Raw genomic sequence first — 19,928 nt, 5'->3', positions numbered from 1 at the left:
CTCATTCTCATTCCATAGGTCATCAAGGCATTGCAAAAATCAACAAAGCACTTATTCCCAATACACCCCCTGCAGGACCATGGCATTGATGTCATTCACGTGTGTGTGCATTCCTCAACTAGGCAGCGGGGAGGTACCGCACAAAAGATGGTGGGGGCGCATCAGGCTGTGGTGCCCGCAGTCCCAAAAACAAGTCAACCGACTTACAAATTTATTGCCCCCCCCCCCCCTTTACCTCTTGGCCCCGTGACAGCCCAACAGCCCCTTTCCGCCGTTACCTCGCCGGTGAGGGTCTCCACACACACCAGGCTCCTTTGCCTCCTGCTTTCACGCAGCAACACGGGTCACCGGGGGACTTCCTCACCCCGCGGCGCCCAACCAGACCCTCCACCGACGAGCTCCAATTTCCAGTTACCACCGGCTGCCAGGGGTAATTGCCGCAGAGGGGGGCCCGCAGGCATCGCTCCTCAGAGCTTGCTCTGTACCTGCGGACACACACACCTTCCCCACCCATGGTCCCCAAAACACACTTCCTCCCCCCACTGCCATTCAATTCTCCACACAACTCAGCACAATTCAGTACAATTCCATAGATGGTGTAAAAGGTGTTACAAGGCTTGCCATGGCCTGCTACATGTGAAATCCCCCAGTGCACATTTAAACCATCACATCTTCCCAAAAGCACATTTCCAAAAGCACAAGTATCGCCCCTCATTATCTCCAATAATCATCACACACTCTCCAGGTTCCACTCTCACGACCACATCAAAACACGTAACCACAATACAAAAACATACGCCACCCACAAGACACTGTGGCTCCCATTCCATCCCCTCACCGGCCATGTCATCACTCTCACCCGCCTCCCAACTCCAATTTACATGTCCCCAATTTCCCAAAGCAAATCCTGAAGCCTGGGACAGTACTCCTCAAAACACTCACCTCAAGCGCAGGTAGTTGCAGGTTGGTCAGGTTCAAAGTGCAATCCACCCATACAATTCCCCAAATTTCACATTGGGCCTACCAAATACTCCCAAATTTGCTCTTTTGTCCCCACTACACTGGCAGGTATGTGGATCCGCATCCAACGGTGATCATCACTACACAACTACCTGTGGCCACGACAGCTCTGCACCTCTACCGTGCAAGGGTCATCGGGACAAGGTGAGCAGTCAAAACGCCAACATGGCCCATGAGTGTCCATAAGGGTGCGACCCACCATCCATCCTTCGGCCCCCCTGCGAGGAACACAGCTGCAGCAGCCCCAGCTGGCCAATGTGGTGAGCACTTGCTGCCACAACACACACTACCGCACACACAACCTCGGCCCTGGGGGGCACGGTCGCAGTGCGTGGCATCCCTACAGCCACGTCCCCTGCACCTCCCCATCATCCCCCAGTCCGACTACAGAACTGCAGCCCCCCAGTGCTCACCCACACTTGACCACACCAAGGTCCAGTCAACAGCCATGCTCCACCAGGGGACCCACCCAGAAGACATGGTCCACACACCTCGGACACGCACAGCACCACGTTGACCCTCAGGCTACACAACTACATCCCCATCATCCCGCGTCCCAAATATCAGCACAGTTGCCCCCGCAACCAGTTGAAAGCTGTGTCTTGCTACCCTATTAATTTCATCACAGCCTCCAACACTTTGGTCTACACACCTGGATCAATAATGGCGTCACTGTACAGTGTCCACCATGGCATTTCAAAATCCACCCTTAAATTTCCATCTAACCCACAGATTACCCATGCCAACCATTTGTCACATTTCACTCACCTCACCAAAGAAGGATGCTTTGCCATACACATGCCAGCCGAGCATGGCCCATATGCTCGGCGCGTTACACATCTCCCGATTCACATCCCCATGGCTCTCTTCCCAACCCGAGAGTCCATAAATCATAACGGAGCATCTGTGGAAGGTCACTCACACCATCACGTTCCACAGATGCCCCAATGGTTGTCCGGCAGGCTATCTCCATCCCTGTCCATTCGGTTTGACCCGCGTCCATCGACCAACACGGCATGGCAGGTCATCACATGCCAGTTGTCCCAAAGTCTCAGGGAGAGGGTGTCAGGTCGCATGCCCGGGTGATCACTACATCAGGCCCAAGTTGGCCGTCCACAGTGCCACCACCAAAGCGCGACCCACAACACCTCCCCCTAGTGGTCCTCAATAAATGCCAACCCAGACTTGAGAAACCACCTCGGACCCCTCTGGAGGTCTTAACCCCCACCAGGGTCCGGTGACCCTGCCGGCCCGAGCCACCAGCTCGGACGGCGCCCCGACGGACAAGGGACGCCACACTCCATCAGACCCCCCGTGGGACCCAGGTCGTACCTCGACACCCAAGGCTGGACCCCACGTCCAAATCTCGCCATCACAGCCCCCCAGCTGGCCGGCATACCCAAATTTTGAAAGGGGCAACTTTTGCCCGAGGCCATCACCCATGACCTCTCCATGTCCAAATCCCGCAGCCCGGGGACCAATCCCCACCATGGCTGCTCCAAATCAATTTCCCATTGTAATTTTATTTTACATTTTATTTTACAAATTTTCATTCCCATTGCCAACCCGCAGCTGCAGGGAACAACCTCTACCACCGGTTGTTCTGCCCCTCCCTGCAGTTGATCCAAATTCCCTACAGGGACCAAATCTCCAGAAGCTCTATCTCCCGATCCTCCAAGATCCAAATCCAGCCCGGAGCCAACACACTCCCCCAACTGGTTGTCCAATTTTGGAGCCTCTGTTTCCAAATAGCAGTGTACAGTGAGCGTCCCCTCGGTCATTCCAACCACCTCCTCGAACCAACTCACCTCTTCCCCCAGACTCCTTTGGGCCTGAACAAGCTCTACCTCCATGGGACTGTCACAGGTCTCCAGCCGCTGGATCAACTCATCCTCATCATTAGAAATCATTCCTGGCCCCGCCAGGCTTTGATCAATATCCCCAATAAATACCCGGTCCGGCTCTATCGCATGGACCCCCAAAAACTCTACCCCCTCTTGCTCCGCACCACCGCCCTGGTGCTGCACAATTCCAAATTCATCCCCCGGTTGGGGTGTTGTGACATCCACACGGTCCCGATAAACAACCAGGCCAGAATGTGGGAAACATTCCCCATTACAACTCTCACCTCCCAAATTTCCTTCCCCGCTCACCTGTGGACTCTCCACGTTTACCTGCAGGCATTCCCCCTCTACCTGTACACATTCCCCATCCACCTGTGGACATTCCCCATCCACCTGTGGACCTGCGGTCTCCCCATTTACTTCAATTGCCATTCCCTGTGCAATTCCCATTTTATTTGCCAGCCCATTAATTTTAATACTCAATCGATCACTCATTTCCTTTATTCCTTCCCTCCATTCCTTACTCATTTTATTTTCCAGCCCGTCAATTTTTCGAAGCAATTGACCCAACATCTGGTCGGTTGTCGGGGCCGTTCCTACTGCTCCCGACTCCCCGGTGGGGGAGGGGGATAAGTTGGTGCTCGGGACGAGGGAGGTTCCAAGGCTCACCTCTGCATCAAACTCCCCTATTTCCGGCTCACTCCCAACGCTGACGGAGGCCTCGCTGCGTACTTCCATCTCGTCGACCTCCGACATCCGCTTTTCGGAAGGTCGTTCCCCGCGCGCGTATTTATTTTAATAATTCCTGAAACACAATTTAAATTTGACGAAGACGCGATATCGCGCTCCGTATGCCCAATTGATTATTAAATTTCTCCGCCTCGCCTATACAAATTTTGCGTTCGAACGTCGGACGCAATGTACGCCCGACCGTGTCGATGTCTCGCCGCGGACAAAAAAATTTGTCCGACGGGTTCAAATCCTACACTCCTGACACCACTTGTCGCGTAACCGTGATTAACACCACAGTTACGGATGACCGATTTGCGAGACTTTAACTCCCGAGGCGAACACTCAATGGCGGACTCAAGTTCAACACCAACGCGCGGAATGGCGGGGCGCAGCGAAGGCTCCGCAACCTTATCTATTAAAATCAAACACCCAGGAAAACTGCGTTCAGATATTATGTACAAAAAGTAATATAAGGGTTTATTAGGAAAAGTAAAGCCAGTGAAAAAGCCCGCCGGTAAATCTAATAATTCTAATAAACCTAAATCGGGACGTCCCCACACGACTGACAGCAAACACAAACGAGGGAGATTAATCACGAAAATAACACGTCCCGTCGTTCAAAATATACGCGGAGATCGGGCTTATCTGTCTTTGTCGTCTTGTATTGTTGGTGTCCAGCACCGCTCCTTCCGGCCCGATCGCACACCACGAGGCCCCTCGCTCCAAGCACCACGCGTCCGACGCAGGCCAGCGGCTCCACTTGACCAGGGACAGGAAGGACTCCTTTCAACTCCACTCGACTCGACGACGCGGGAGTGCTGGCAGCCAAGTGCCAACGAACTGCTCAGTGCCAACTGGGTGTGCTCTCGTGTGTCTCCTGCGACTCCCTACAACCCGAACTGCACTCGAACTGCGACTGGAATGGCGTGTCCTCTCCAACTCTCCACCACCGCTCAACTCTCTCGTGCCTGCCTGCGTCTGCCAGTGCCTGCCACGAACTCAACTCAACTCGTGAACTCACTCTGGACTCAACTCAACTGGTGAACTCACTCTGGACTCAACTCAACTCTTGAAATGGCGTCCGACCGTCGCCTATATTGGTGGCCGATCACGTCACATTGCGCACTCCTCAGCCAATCAAAGCCTCCCGCGACTCCTGACATCTCCCCCGTTACGCGACCCTGCGGTCCTGGCATAACACGTGCCGGCCAGGTTTGTAGGCCTTTGGAGGTGTACACGGTGGCGGCCAATTGTGGTGGTGTTTTTGACCTGGTTTCCTGTCAATTTAATACGAAGTCCTTGTCAGGGAAAGGGGGATTATTTAATGTTGCGCTAAGGACCTAACTAATGTTTATGTGGTTTGCAGTGCCATAAAGGACAAAGGTTTGACTACTAGGTGAGACTCACAGGGGCGTTACCTTTAATCCCTCACTATTTAACACTCGGACCTCCAGGTAGATCCACACTCATACATCTTACCCCGACAACCGCCTGAACATCAATAACTTATTACATGTAGAGTCCCTGTCACGACAGCCGAATACCTACCTATTCAGATCTACCTAGCTCTAGATGTTGCATTACCAAATTCATAACAATAATATTGACCATAATCCGAGCTCAACTACCTCAAAGGAGTCCTTCCATGGCACAGGTATCTCACTCTTTCAACTCCCTGCCTTTGCAGGTCAAGGACTTGACCGCAGTATTACTACAGACGTTCCACCTGTTGTCGGTAGCACCACAAAGGCACCTGTACCACCTAGCACTGTGGCATCTTTGAGCAGGGAGAACTCTGACCAGAGCATCAAGGAAGAGTACTGCTGGCTAGAAAATGTCTCGGACCAGCGATGTCATGTGCCCTTCCAATGTTTCATGCTTCGACAGGCTGTGACACCGTATCCAGCTTTGCTGGACATGGAAAGAAGGCAGCATGGTCTACATGGAAGTCGCTTCCAGAATTGACAGATGCACTACTGATGCTGGCAAGTGGACCAAACGAGATCCCAGATGATGCAATGAACATTATTGAGAGGTTTGTCATACTTCTCTTTGACAGAACAAGCACCTGCACCAAGGTGGACGATGCAAGAAGGAAGCTCTTTCTACGGCAAAACTCAGTGCAGAAAATACCACCTACCCGAGCTGCTCTGGTGGAGCACGTCAAGAGAGCAGTTTACCAGGGTGGTCACATCTGGGGAAAGACACTGCTACCAGACCCTGTGCTGCCATCACCAACTGACTGGGGATGGGTGAAGACAGAAGGATTGTATGAACCCCACTGGACGACATTACCACAAGCATCAAAATCCTGCTACGAGCTGATCTCTTGTGGCTGCAACAGTGGTTGCAGAACGCGCTGCAAGTGTAAGAAGGCTGCTCTTCAGTGCACAGGCCTCTGCTTCTGTGAAGGAGAATGTGAGAGCTGACCCGAAAATTCTCTGACCCAAAAAAACATCAAATGACACGCAGGTGTCCGGAAGAACCACACATTTTGGAACTGCACCCCAGAGACACAGAAAACACTGCAGGTGTTTTTCACACGATAAAAAATTGGTTGAAAATCTGCAAAATGCCCCTTTAATGGCTTCAGTACATTCACTGAACATTGTTAGATATCGTATGTTCAAACTGTTACAGTGTAATTGTTAGTATTGTTGCGGATATGAGGATTGCATTTTTTTTAATTGTGTTGTATTGTATTGGAAATGGTTATGAATTATTGCTCGAGTCTGGCCCCTCCTGCCTCCAGTGTTGTGTGAAGGTTAAAAGGGCGTTCCGGTAGTTAATTCCATAAAGCATCCATTGAAGGACACTATAATACCCTTATTCCGTAGCTTATATCCTTATTATGTGTTTTAGGGTAAGGCCTTGTCTTCCATTAAAATAATACTCCATTGCACCGAATCAATTAAGAATAGCTACCCTTCAATAATTCATTTCCCAGCCAAACTCCATCTGTGGGTACTGGGTAAAGCAGTTCACAAGCGTGGGGTGCACGCCCTCTCATTTCGCTGCTATAGTGAATATGTGCTCCGTGCTCTGTTTGAACAGGAGGGGCGGGGTCGCCAGGGAGAGGCAAGCCCAGGGTGCGCCACGAAGGGCGGGGCTGTTCAGCCCCATGCCCAAATAAGGAAACAAGCCCGTGGCTCGCCACGAGAGGCGTGCCGTCGGCGCCATGCCCAAATAAGGAGACAAGCCCGTGGGATTGCCATACAAGGTCACGAAACAGAGCACGGGGGGGGGGGGGGGGGGGGGGGAGGGCGGTACCGAAACCGAGGAGGGCGTGTCACACCCGCGCTAAAGGTATGAGAGAAGGGTGCGACGATCGCTGGAAAAAGAGACACGAGAGATACGGCAGATGAGTCCAGGTGCGTAAGAGGGTTGGCAGTCCACCGGAAGAGAGTTGAGAGTTGCACCGGAGTTGCGTGAGAGATACGGAAAGCCTTTGGGTGGTTGTTGCGTGAGAGATACGAAAAGCCTTTGACAAAGAGCCGCTTCAACCAGCCCCGTTTCAACCAGCCGCGTGAAGCCCTGACGGTGTGCGGTGTAAAGCCGAATACAAGGAGCTGCCGGCTCCTCGCTTCCCGCCCGGAGTGGACCTGCTCATCCCTCCAAACGATTCCTGCCCTTACATCCTTTTGCGTACGTGAGTTTGTTTTGTTTGTTCTGTCCTGGGTAGTTAATTAAGTTTGTATAAGCTAATATTTTCACTGTGTCTCTAAAAGCTTCTGTATATTATTTTCTTATCTTTCCTTCTCCTTGGTTATTTTGAGCCTGTAAATAGTAATAAATAGTAATCGTATTTCAAACCTTTTTTTGCCTTCGTCTTCCTCTTCTTCACATCCGTGTCATCTTTGTCTTTTCCATGTTGAATAGCTGTGGCGCGATACGGCCAACGTCTGGGTGAATCGGGGAAACTGTTAGGTCGCGGTGCCTCCGCTCGGCAAACATACCATCCTTAACCGCGAACCGTAACAGTATGTTCACTGAACATTGTTAAATGGCCTTTGGTAATACAGCTACAGTGTAATCCACTATATCACACCATGTTGTTAGATTTCTTTAATTTAATATTGTCCTACATTGGAATACATTTTTTTTCACTTTAACTGCTCTTTAAATTATATTTGTGGTGCTGAAAACATGGTAACAGCAGCTTGGGGGTGACCAAAGTGTTCTATTCCAGTAACCGCTGGCAGCCATTTTGGAAAATGGCTGCCACTGTCATCACAATGCCAATCTGCAATGCCCCAATATCCAGATTCATTCAACATATATTAAGCTATAAATGTAGAAAATCTGGCGCTTCTATCACACAAATGAACGATTTTTTAGCTATGCCGCCTCACTACAATGCATAAATCACACCACTTTGGGAAAAACCATATCCTTCTTGACGCTGCACGGCAAATTTTCCACTGGGCAAAGCTGCATGTGCTGTGGGATGAGTCTGTGGTAAATCAACCATCTCCATGTAGTAAGCTGACAAGTACCTGGCATAGTTTGGTCTGTCATAGGCAAACATCCAGTGAAGAATATTACGCACAGAGGCAAGGTGCAGATTCCAGTTTCCGGTACGGGAAGCTCTTGTGAGCAGCAGTACGTCCGCTACCATCTTGTTGTAGGATGTCCAAAAGGCAATTGTGGTGTTCTCCTTGCTCCTTGTCTCAACAAATGAGTTGAATGATGTTAATAGCCTGGCAAATGAGAGGCTGCTGATAACCGGTGACAGATCTTTCTTGATGTAAGCTGTATGAAGTCGCTCCATCACTACTTCTGCAGCTGATTGCTGTACTTCTCCTCCAACCGAGGGTATCCATACAGGCAGGTGAAAAGGTAAGTACACCCCATGTAAAGTTTTGACTTTTTCAACATATTTCAACATACAGCTATTTGATCTTCATTTCAACAATATTGATAGATAAAGGTGATATAATATAACAAATATCATGAAACATTTACATTTTGTAGTCCATTGTATAATTTAAATAAACATAAATGCAAATTTCGCATGTGGAAAAAGTAAGTACACCCCTACGTTTGTCACTACTTCAAATACCTAAAATTAGAATCAGGTGCACCAGTTCAGGTGCAAATGATTAGAACATCGTCAGAGAGGATCTTGGAGGAACCTGTCTTATTTAAACCTCAGACATTTAGTTTGGTTTGCTCTTTGTTGTTGAAGTGTGTGGCGTCACCATGCTGAGATCAAAAGAGCTCTCTGAGGCCTTCAGAAAGAAGGTTATAGATGCCTACGAGTCTGGGAAGGGATTTAAAAAGATCTCCAAACAATTTGAAATCATTCGACTGTCCGGAAGATCATCGACAAGTGGAGAAGATTCCAAACAACTGCCAACTTGTTCAGGCCAGGCAGCCCCAGCAAGTTCAGCCCGAGAGCAGACCGCAAGATGCTGAAAGAAGTCTCTGAGAACCCCAGAATGTCATCACGGGACCTACAGAGAGCTCTTGCCACTGTTGATGTCAAAGTGCATGAGTCTACCATTAGAAAGAGGCTGCACAAATTTGATCTACATGGGAGGTGGGCCAGGAGGAAACCTTTGCTGTCCAGAAAGAACATCAGGGCAAGACTAAATTTACCAATGAACACCTAGGCAAAGACCAGCACTTCTGGAACAATGTGCTCTGGACAGATGAGTCAAAGGTAGAGCTATTTGGCTACAGTACCAGAAGACATGTTTGGTGAAAACCAAAGACAGCATTTGACCACAAGAACCTGATACCAATTGTAAAGCATGGTGGTGGAAATATTATGGTTTGGGGCAGCTTTGCTGCATCAGGGCTTGGGCAGCTCACCATCATTGAATCCACTATGAATTCTTCATTGTTCCAGAGGGTGCTTGAGGATAATGTGAGGCCATCTGTCGGAAAGCTGAAGCTCAACCGAAGGTGGACCTTGCAACATGACGATGACCCTAAACATACCAGTAAATCCACCAAGGAATGGCTGAAAAGAAAGAAATGTAGGGTTCTGGAATGGCCAAGTCAAAGCCCGGATCTAAATCCCATCGAGATGTTGTGGGGGGATTTGAAACGAGCTGTGCATGCAAGAAACCCCTCAAACATCGCACAGCTGAAAGAATTCTGCATGGAGGAGTGGGAAAAAATTTCTCCCCAGTTGATGTCAGAGACTGGTAGACAGTTATGAGAAACGCCTACTTGAGGTTGTTTCTGCCAAAGGGGGCAATACCACCTATTATAGCCAAGGGTGTACTTACTTTTTCCACATGCAAAATTTGCATTTATGTTTATTTAAATTATACAATGGACTACAAAATGTCAATGAATGAATGATATTTGTTATATTATATCACCTTTATCTATCAATATTGTTGAAATGAAGATCAAATCGCTGTATGTTGAAATATGTTGAAAAAGTCAAAACTTTACATGGGGCGTACTTACTTTTTCACGTGACTGTATCGGCCTCCCACTGCAGACAAAGTAATGCTTCATAAATCACTTTGTGAGCCCGCATGCTCCTGTTGTAGTGTTGACCATTCATCACACCATTCAAAGATCCCTGTGCAATAACACCAGCCTCTATCAGAATATCACTTAGCCCAGCATCTTTGTACCTCTTTCCGATACAAGCCAAAAATGTCATCTTGGTACGGAACATGCCTAGTCTTATGACAAGTCGCTTTTGAAATGCATTGTCATGCCATCTGATTTGCTGTGCTTGGCATATATCGCCTGGTCAAACACAACAACCACCACTTCTTCTTTCAGCTCGTCAGCATAGCTTATGCCACGGTCAAGTATAGTTTGTACAGTGTCCATCTGTGTGGGGCTTGCATCAATAACAGGTAGATAAGCAACAGTGGACTTTCCAGGTTGATCTGAGATGAGTGTGGTGTTAAAGCCTGTCCACCCTGGTATTCCAGAGTACTTGAAGATTAGTAGACTGAATGCCATATCCACCTTCCTTGGATAAGTAGCTGCCTGTGCATATGCATTCTGAGAAAACGTGACTTGCTTTCCAATGCAGTCTGGTCCATGTTTCTTTCCTAGGCCAAAGAAAAGACTGAGCTCAGTTGACGGAGGATGCAATGTTCTCTCACGTGTTTTTTTGATTACTGCTAGTGGTTGGTGGAGTAACCTGTCCATCACTTAGTCTTTGGATCATGATGCCATTAGTGCTGTGTGTCGTCCCTTTCCCTGATAACGTTTCTTCACCAGAAATCTATGTTGTCCCATACTTATGTGGTGAATTTACTAGGTTGGATGCCAGCTGGGATTGAAATGGTGCCCAATTCTATTTGCAGTTTAGCAAGAGCTGTGTTGTGCTCCATCAATGTTAGATGTGATACACTGTGCCCTAAGCCATTTAGAATACCAACCAATTGAGCTGAACCTGTCATGTGTCTAACTGCTACTGCAAGTGCTGCATGTTTAGGAGTCTGGGTCTTGCCTTTTGATGCTATGTACAGTATATCCTGGGCAATAGACAGTAGTTTCTGGTGCTGTTCATCCGACACAGACACAAACTTAGAATCTTCTGGTTCTGAAGATGGTCCAACAAGCCAGGCAAGGAAGTTGTACAGATGATGATGAACCATGTCCGTTGCTTTGCTTAATGAAAGGTGAACTGCAGTCCGTGGCCAGGGTTTATCGGACGACACATTTGTAAATGACGTCTTGATGATAAGTGCTGCATTGTACAAAGTGCGCAAATCAGTCGCATTTCCAGATGACCGTGGATGCCCTTGCATTCTGCCAGTGATGATCTCAGCATCATCATCTGTTGAGCTCTCTGCTGACGAACATGAAGTATCATCCAATACCTCTTGGACCAAATCTTCTGCAGACAATTTCTCACTGAAGACAATATCGCTCATTTGACGGTTAGATGGCGATAGGAACACTAACTGCGGAAAGCTTTTCTGCAGCCGCTTCTTCAGATTCCAAGTGCGGTATGGGGCATCAACCCCATGGACATTTCTAATGGTGTGCACAAACAATCTGTTCAACCGTGCCAAAGTTGTTATCTCCATTTTCTGCAGAAGTCTTGGCCTAATTACATCATTGCAAAAGCTTGTGAATGCTTCTTCATATCCAGTCTGGCTTGGTGTCAATGGCTTGGATGGTTTGCTCAAATATCTTCTGTAATTCTTGTAGCACTCTGGATGGTATTTCAATTCTCGTGCCACTAAATATGCGTTCCGCAACCTTTTTAGCCCAGGACCCAATAAAAAACCCAGGCATCCAGTCGTGACCTATCAAACCCCCCTTCACCCCCCACAAACCGTCACGGAAATATCGATTGCTTATGACGTTAATATCTTAGTAAGGGTTCGGTTCATCATCTTTGTACAGTAGTACAATTCGTATTGAACAATAAAGCAAAGTGACGACAATCATACCAAACACTGTCCTTATTTAGTTGTTATGTTGTACGGATCTCCACGACCATGAGGAGAGAGAGAGAGAGCGAGAGACAACACCCCCCTTGAGAATGAGCAGCGACTTCGATCACAGACACCGCCCACTTGATATTATTGTCAGCCAATCAGGCGTAAACTCCCTGCCTTGTTAGCAGCTTCGGAAGAGATGAATCCACCCCAACGATGAATCCGGATGAAGATTTAATGAAGAAGATGAAGATGATTATGAAGATGATGATGAAGATGAAGATGAAGATGAATTTCACAACATTCATTGGCGGTGTGTCTTTTGTGAAATAGAATAAAACTTTAATTATTAAAGTGACACGCCAAGATAAGGTGTTTGAACTTTATTTTAATCTTCATCGTGAATAGATTATGAACTTAAAATGTAACATGAACTAATAAACAAAACAAGAATAACTTTTACTGAAAAACCCGATATGCATCTGAACTTATATCCAGGTTCAATGTTCCGTTATCATGAACAACATTAAATAAACAACTTTCACTGATTAAACCCGAAAGTGAAACTTACAAGCCTAATTCAAATGTTCTGTTAGCAACATTGTAGATGTGGATTATCCACATCAGTGTGATGGTTGACTTTGCATATTGGCTACGAGATCATCGATTTCGGCTTTGAAACGGCGACAATGCGATTCTCAGGTTGGCGCACAGGGCCAGTGTCTCCAGTTTGTTTCGATACTTGGACTTCAGATATGTCACCGTTGAGAAACCTGCCTCACACATCCACGTCGTTGTGAATGGCATCAGGAACTTTACCGCGAGATGTGCAATCTCTGGTTACTCATGACTCATGACACACTGTCAGCCAAAACTTTACTAAAGTGTCCTTCCTGAAAGTGAACAGTGTCAAGTGTACCGTTGGACACGATGTCGATCAGGTCCTCTTTCAATCTGTTGGACAAGTTGCAGCACTGCTGAACGTCGACTGAATAAGGGTCTCGGATCCACTTCTTCTCCACGCGTGGATCAACATGAAAGTATTCGTCAAATAGTTTGCGCAGGTTCACCAGATGCTCGACGATGACATCCTTAATGTCCACACGTTCCTCAACACTTGCTGAGCAGATCATCCAGGTTTTCGAACATGTCAAATTCATCATTGGTCTGTACTCTTCTCTTCCATAGATCCAGCTTTGATTTGAACGCCGCTATCTTGTCATACATTACGAACACGGATTTCGCCTGCTTGTTCGTTTTGCCCTGGAACGATATGTTCAGATTGTTCAGCAAGTTGAAGATGTCTGCCATGTATGCCAATGTTGCAAAGAATTTGTTGTTTTTGTAGTAGACTGCCAGGTCTGACCTCGCCACCTCCAAGAATGCGAAGACCTAGTCACGAAGTTCATACAATCTTGCCAAAGCAACTCCTCTGGAGAGCCAGCAAACAGCTGCAAAATACATCACCGTGGTGTGTTCTGCATCTTGCTCCTTACACAGCTCTGCAAACAACCTCGAATTTAGGGCGCTCTTCCTGAGATGGTTGATTGTTTTCACTGCAATGTCCATTACTTCGGCAAGTCCAGGTGACATCTCTTTCGCCGCTGATGCCTCGCGGTGGAGGAAGCAGTGCGTCCAGCTTGCCTCTGGTGCCACATCTTGGATGAGCTTAATGACACCGCTGCGCCGACCTGTCATCGATGCCGCACCAACGGTACAAACGCCAACACCGTCTTCCCACCTGAGGCTATGCAATGCGATGTGTTTGTTGACGACTGCGAATATTTATGCGGCCGTGGTCTTGGTCTGTAGCTCGTCACATGCCAGAAGATCCTCCATAAAATCATCGCCATGCCGATAACAAACAAAGATGAGGATCAACGCCTTCTATGCGATGTCCATTGACTCGTCCAACTGGATGACAAACTTGTTGGCCTCTAGGTTTGCGTACAGCTGGTGCTCGATGTCTTCGCCCATGTCTATTATCCGTTGGCGAATCGTGTCGGCAGAAAGCGGAATGGTGCTTATCTTGGAAGCTGCCGTCTCTCCAAGCACTTCTCTGCACATCGCCTTGGCGCATGGCAGGATGAGTTGCTCTGCAATACAAGATAAATAAAATAACACATGAACATTTCTTTCACTTTATGATTAATCTTGATTTTGTTCCAAGGCAGCGGGCACGGACCTGGGGGTCGGTTGGGGTTTTCCGGGGGTCATGAAGGGGTCATAAATAACAATTTGTTGTGCCAATTTTTAGGAACCTAACAAAGTTACATACCACACAGTATTTTGTTCGCGTATGCGCATACAGCACGATCCCCAGGTTAAGAACCGCTGTTCCAAGGCATTATAAAAATTCAATATGTACGATGTGATTGCCTTACGTACTTTTAAAAAAGAGGCAAAATTTAAGAATGGCTGTATTGCAACAAACAATAAAACTTTACGAAGTTGTGATATACCAACGTATACATGGCATGAGTAATAGTAAGCAAGAACCCTACACATCAATATTCTAAAGACGAAATGAAAGACTAAATTTAACTATACTTACAGCGCCATGTATTACTTTATGAACCTACAAACCGCCAATGCAGTGAAATACTTTCACGAAAAAAACCCAAAAAACTTACCCGCAATAGTGTACGGTTTCTTTTCTTTGGCTATCTTCTCCGCCACCAGGTAGCTGGTTTTGGTCAGTCCCTTTGACGGAAAAACAGCCGAACTCATTACTGACTTGCTGTTGTTCATCTCACGTTCTTTCTGGAGAAAAAACTCCCGTGACTTATTGACATGATCTCCATGTTTCTTCCCGAGGTGCCGTTTCAGCCTTTGGGGTCTGAGGGACTCGTTGGCCAACACGTCAAGGCATATCACACACTGTTGTCGATGAACATTGTGCTTATTGATATTCAAGGTGAACCCATCGTTCAGGAACACAGGCTGATACTTTCTAGCCATGGCGAGTACCTTACGCTCACAGCTCAATCTTTCGAATGAAAAGCAATGGACATTCGTGTGTCGGAAACTAAACGTATGATCTGACTGACCGGATGCACGCTCGGTACATCACGGTACATCATGGTAGAAGAGTCCACACTATAAAGTTTGTGTCGGTGTTCGTTTGATCTCTGTTCTGTTCAGTCGGGAGAAGTAAATCGTCGATGAAGTTTTTTTTTTTTTTCCCGCGATTTCTGAAACGATCGTGCGACCCATAGGTTGCGGAACGTCACACTAAATCATGCCCATCAATTTCTAGAAGAAGATCTGCATCCTCTTTCATAGGTGTGCAGCCTGTAGAAGTTGACCTTGTACTTGTTCACACGTGACCAACCTCTGTATCCTCCTCTTCCCTGACAGACGATCTGTCTTGTACTTATTTCCATGACACATGATGCACTGCTCTGGAAACATGTGGCGCTTGGCCCATGCTCTTGGTGTCTCTCCACCCAAAGAAGATCGCAAAACACGCTTGCTGCTTGGTTCTCCACTATCCAATGTCACATGGTCATCATCCAGCTCTTCCATCTCAGTTCCAGTATCTGTTTAGATTAACATAGAAAAGGAAAAGAAAGAAAATATTGAGTCTAGTATTTGTTTTTAAAACAGTAAACATTTATGTTTCTTGGCTTGATTCAGGAATATTTTATTTTTGAAATAATGAATTTCTTTTTTTCGTAGTCTTCTTTTTATTTTGTCGACTAGAAATGACCTAACATTTTGGGTCCATTTGTGTCGGGGTTTTTTTCAATAAAATAAAACGGGATGCAAGAACGCACACTGAATTTGTTGAGTTGAAACGTGGAATCTCCCAGGGCTTAGCACCTCTGATAAAGCACAGAGCAGTTTGAAATTTGGCCAGGGGTTCCCCCCTCTAGGCGCAGGCCAGTAACCATGAATACATGCCATATGACAAATCACACTTGATGTGCATATGTATGCATTAACACACACGAGTACACATTACTTACAATATTACATTCCAATAAATACAGTCACGTGAAAAAGTAAGTACACCCCATGTAAAGTTTTGACTTTTTCAACATATTTCAACATACAGCTATTTGATCTGCATTTCAACAATATTGATAGATAAACGTGATATAATACAACAAATATCATGAAACATTTACATTTTATAGTCCATTGTATAATTTAAATAAACATAAATGCAAATTTCGCATGTGGAAAAAGTAAGTACACCCTTGGCTCTAATATATGGTATTTCCCCCTTTGGCAGAAACAACCACAAGTAGGTGTTTCTTATAACTGTCGACCAGTCTCTGGCACCGACTGGGAGAAATTTTTGCCCACTCCTCCATGCAGAATTCTTTCAGCTGTGCGATGTTTGAGGGGTTTCTTGCATGCACAGCTCGTTTCAACTCTCCCCACAACATCTCGATGCGATTTAGATCCGGGCTTTGATTTGGCCATTCCAGAACCTTCCATTTCTTTCTTTTCAGCCATTCCTTGGTGGATTTACTGGTATGTTTAGGGTCATTGTCATGTTGCAAGGTCCACCTTCGGTTGAGCTTCAACTTTCCGACAGATGGCCTCACATTATCCTCAAGCACCCTCTGGTACAATGAAGAATTCATTGTGGATTCTATGATGGTGAGCTGCCCAGGCCCTGATGCAGCAAAGCTGCCCCAAACCATAATATTTCCACCACCATGCTTTACAGTTGGTATCAGGTTCTTGTGGTCAAATGCTGTCTTTGGTTTTCGCCAAACATGTCTTCTGGTACTGTGGCCAAATAGCTCTACCTTTGACTCATCTGTCCAGAGCACATTGTTCCAGAAGTGCTGGTCTTTGCCTTGGTGTTCATTGGCAAACTTTAGTCTTGCCCTGAAGTTCTTTCTGGACAGCAAAGGTTTCCTCCTGGCACCGCTCCCATGTAGATCAAATTTGTGCAGCCTCTTTCTAATGGTAGACTCGTGCACTTTGACATCAACAGTGGCAAGAGCTACCTGTAGGTCCCGTGATGACATTCTGGGGTTCTTCGAGACTTCTTTCAGCATCTTGTGGTCTGCTCTCGGGCTGAACTTTTTGGGGCGGCCTGGCCTGAACAAGTTGGCAGTTGTTTGGAATCTTCTCCACTTGTAGATGATCTTCCGGACAGTCGATTGATTGATTTCAAATTGTTTGGAGATCTTTTTAAATCCCTTCCCAGGCTCGTAGGCATCGATAACCTTCTTTCTGAAGGCCTCAGAGAGCTCTTTTGATCTAGGCATGGTGACTCCGCACACTTCAACAACAAAGAGCAAACCAAACTAAATGTCTGAGGTTTAAATAAGACAGGTTCCTCCAAGATCCTCTCTAACGATGTTCTAATCATTTGCACCTGAGCTGGTGCACCTGATTCTAATTTTAGGTATTTGAAGTCGTGATAAATGTAGGGGTGTACTTCCTTTTTCCACATGCGAAATTTGCATTTATGTTTATTTAAATTATAGTAGCCTGGTGTTGGTGTAGCGGCTAGGGTGCCAGCTTAGGATCCTAGGATCCTGGGTTCGAATCCCGGTCGATCGCTGAATTAACGCCAGGGGGGTTGACTCAGCATGTCATCCTTCCGAGGTTGGCAAATTGAGTACCAGTTCACTGGTAATCCCCGTTTGTCGTAAAAAGGCGACAAACAGGGTTGGTGGCAGGAAGGGCATCCGGCCGTAAAACATTGCTTCAAAAAGGGGACCAACAAAAACAACAACAACCACGGTGCCCGAGAAAGGCCAACCCCCGCCTTGCGGGGGAAAATGGCCTCTAAAGGTTTTTTTTAATTTGTTTTTTTTATATTTAAATTATACAATGGACTACAAAATGTAAATGTTTCATGATATTTGTTATATTATATCACCTTCATCTATCAATATTGTTGAAATGAAGATCAAATAGCGGTATGTTGAAATATGTTGAAAAAGTCAAAACTTTACATGGGGTGTACTTACTTTTTCACGTGACTGTATATAGCACGATAGACACAATCACAATTTCATGACAACGTAGATCTATATGTCTCGGGTTCAGGAAAAGTTATTATTAATAGACCTCTAAATATTTATTCTTGGTGACTTTGCCAAATACCCTACATGTTTAAAAGTCTTAACTCTTATATTGATCACAAGTTGTACACTTCAAATAAACAAAATAACACGAACAAGCTTTCTGAATTAAACATAATTCAGAGTTCAGTACGAGAGCAAACATCGTCATGTCTGAATCTTTTGAATGTGTGTGAAATTCAGTCCAGCCCAGCCCTAGCCTTGGGCCTACGACATGTGATGTACACACAAGTCACAACTTAAGTGTGGCGCTAGCTCGACTAATACCGACAAGAAATAAGCTTACGAAATCTCACCCTTAGCTGCAGATAATCGTTTCTGATGGGCCTCTTTCTTTCTGTTGACTTTACTTATGTCACAGAAACGCTTATAGCATTCGCGGTGGTACCCAACGCTGCTTGTTGACATTGACGATGGCAGTGCATTTCCCCATGACAGTACATCGTCGAAAGGTAGCCCAAGTTTCGTCGCCGTTTCTGACCGCATCTGCTTCTTTGCAGTCATACGTTTGCCATTTAGTAGCAAATTCGACATATTTATTCCAAGAATCCTTTGTCAAACGGATAAACTCGGATTTATTGGACAAAACGACGTGCATAATGCACAGGTTTCCGGCAGTTCCGTGAACGGAAGTCGCCATTTTGTCCAACCGAAGTTCGATAAAACTCGATGCGCAATTGAACAATTCCGACCGTTGACATGATTACCATTGGTGAGTTCTGGAATAAAGTCGCTGATTCGTCCAAAATTGTCACGTGAATACGGGCGCGTTCACGAACATTTACGAAATTATGTTGATAAATTCGACTCAAATTATAGCAATTTTCTAAAAATAAGTTGCTTATTGCACATGGGGATAAGACTTTTTGAGGTTAATATAATATCTTAATTTTAGTGAAGCAATTGGGTAATCCCTAGCTCTGTTGCACGGATGAAAGGGTAAATTCCCTGTGCATTATGGCCTATTAATGGTGGAAACTAAAACAGCACGTGTTAGAGAGCATACCTCCACCATGCTGAGCATTTAACATTTTGTATCCCACTACCAGGTCGGACCTGGATTCGGACCTGAAACAAAATCTAATCGGCTTGTACTTGTCACTTACCCCACTCAACCACTTAGTTTAGTCATAACTCATCCACAACTTTTTAAAATATCACACTATATGTCGCTTTCCACCCGATCTCTCAATGGTGAAGAATCACTTAAAAAAATTATATAACTCTTATCCAAATCCATATTCAGATCTCCACCAAAATCGAATCTATTTGTCCTCACACACCCAACCTGTCCACCAATTTCCATCCAAATCCGTCCACAACTTTTTGAAATATCCTGCTATGTATCGTTTTTGGCCCTAATGAAGGGCCTTTTTTACTTTATTTTTTTACCTTTTTTTAAACCTTCCATCCAAAAAGATATTGTTTTTGTCCCTATCTCCCAATGGTGAGGTTTCACTTCAAACATTCTAGTAGCCGGATCCGAATAGGTATCTTCCCCAAAAACTAATGATTTTGTCCGTGCCATATACACTTCCTGTCTGCCAAATTTCGTCTGAAACCGTCCACAACGTCTTGATATATATTGTTCACAGACAAACAGCAGGGGTGAAAACCGAGTTGTTCGTGTTAGTTTTATGGCCAGATGCCCATTCCTGTCGCCAACCATTTCAGATGAACAGTGTTGAATGTACAAAAATGTCAGTGATGTGGATAATGGAGAATAATCATGAGTGGGAAGAATATTAGAGAGAGGAAGAACCCACAAACCACTGTAAAACTCCCTATTCACTCATTGGAGTTTTCAAGTTTAATTACTTCTCTCCAATTGCAAAAACAAATCTTTAAGTTTTACCTGAAGAATCTTTTCTTTGTTTTCCAGGTTCCCCCAAAGTGAG

This window comes from Myxine glutinosa, chromosome 4, assembly GCF_964187855.1.
Source record: "Myxine glutinosa chromosome 4, kmMyxGlut1.1, whole genome shotgun sequence".
Classification (NCBI taxonomy): Eukaryota; Metazoa; Chordata; class Myxini; order Myxiniformes; family Myxinidae; genus Myxine; species Myxine glutinosa.
This window is presented reverse-complemented; position numbering follows the sequence as displayed.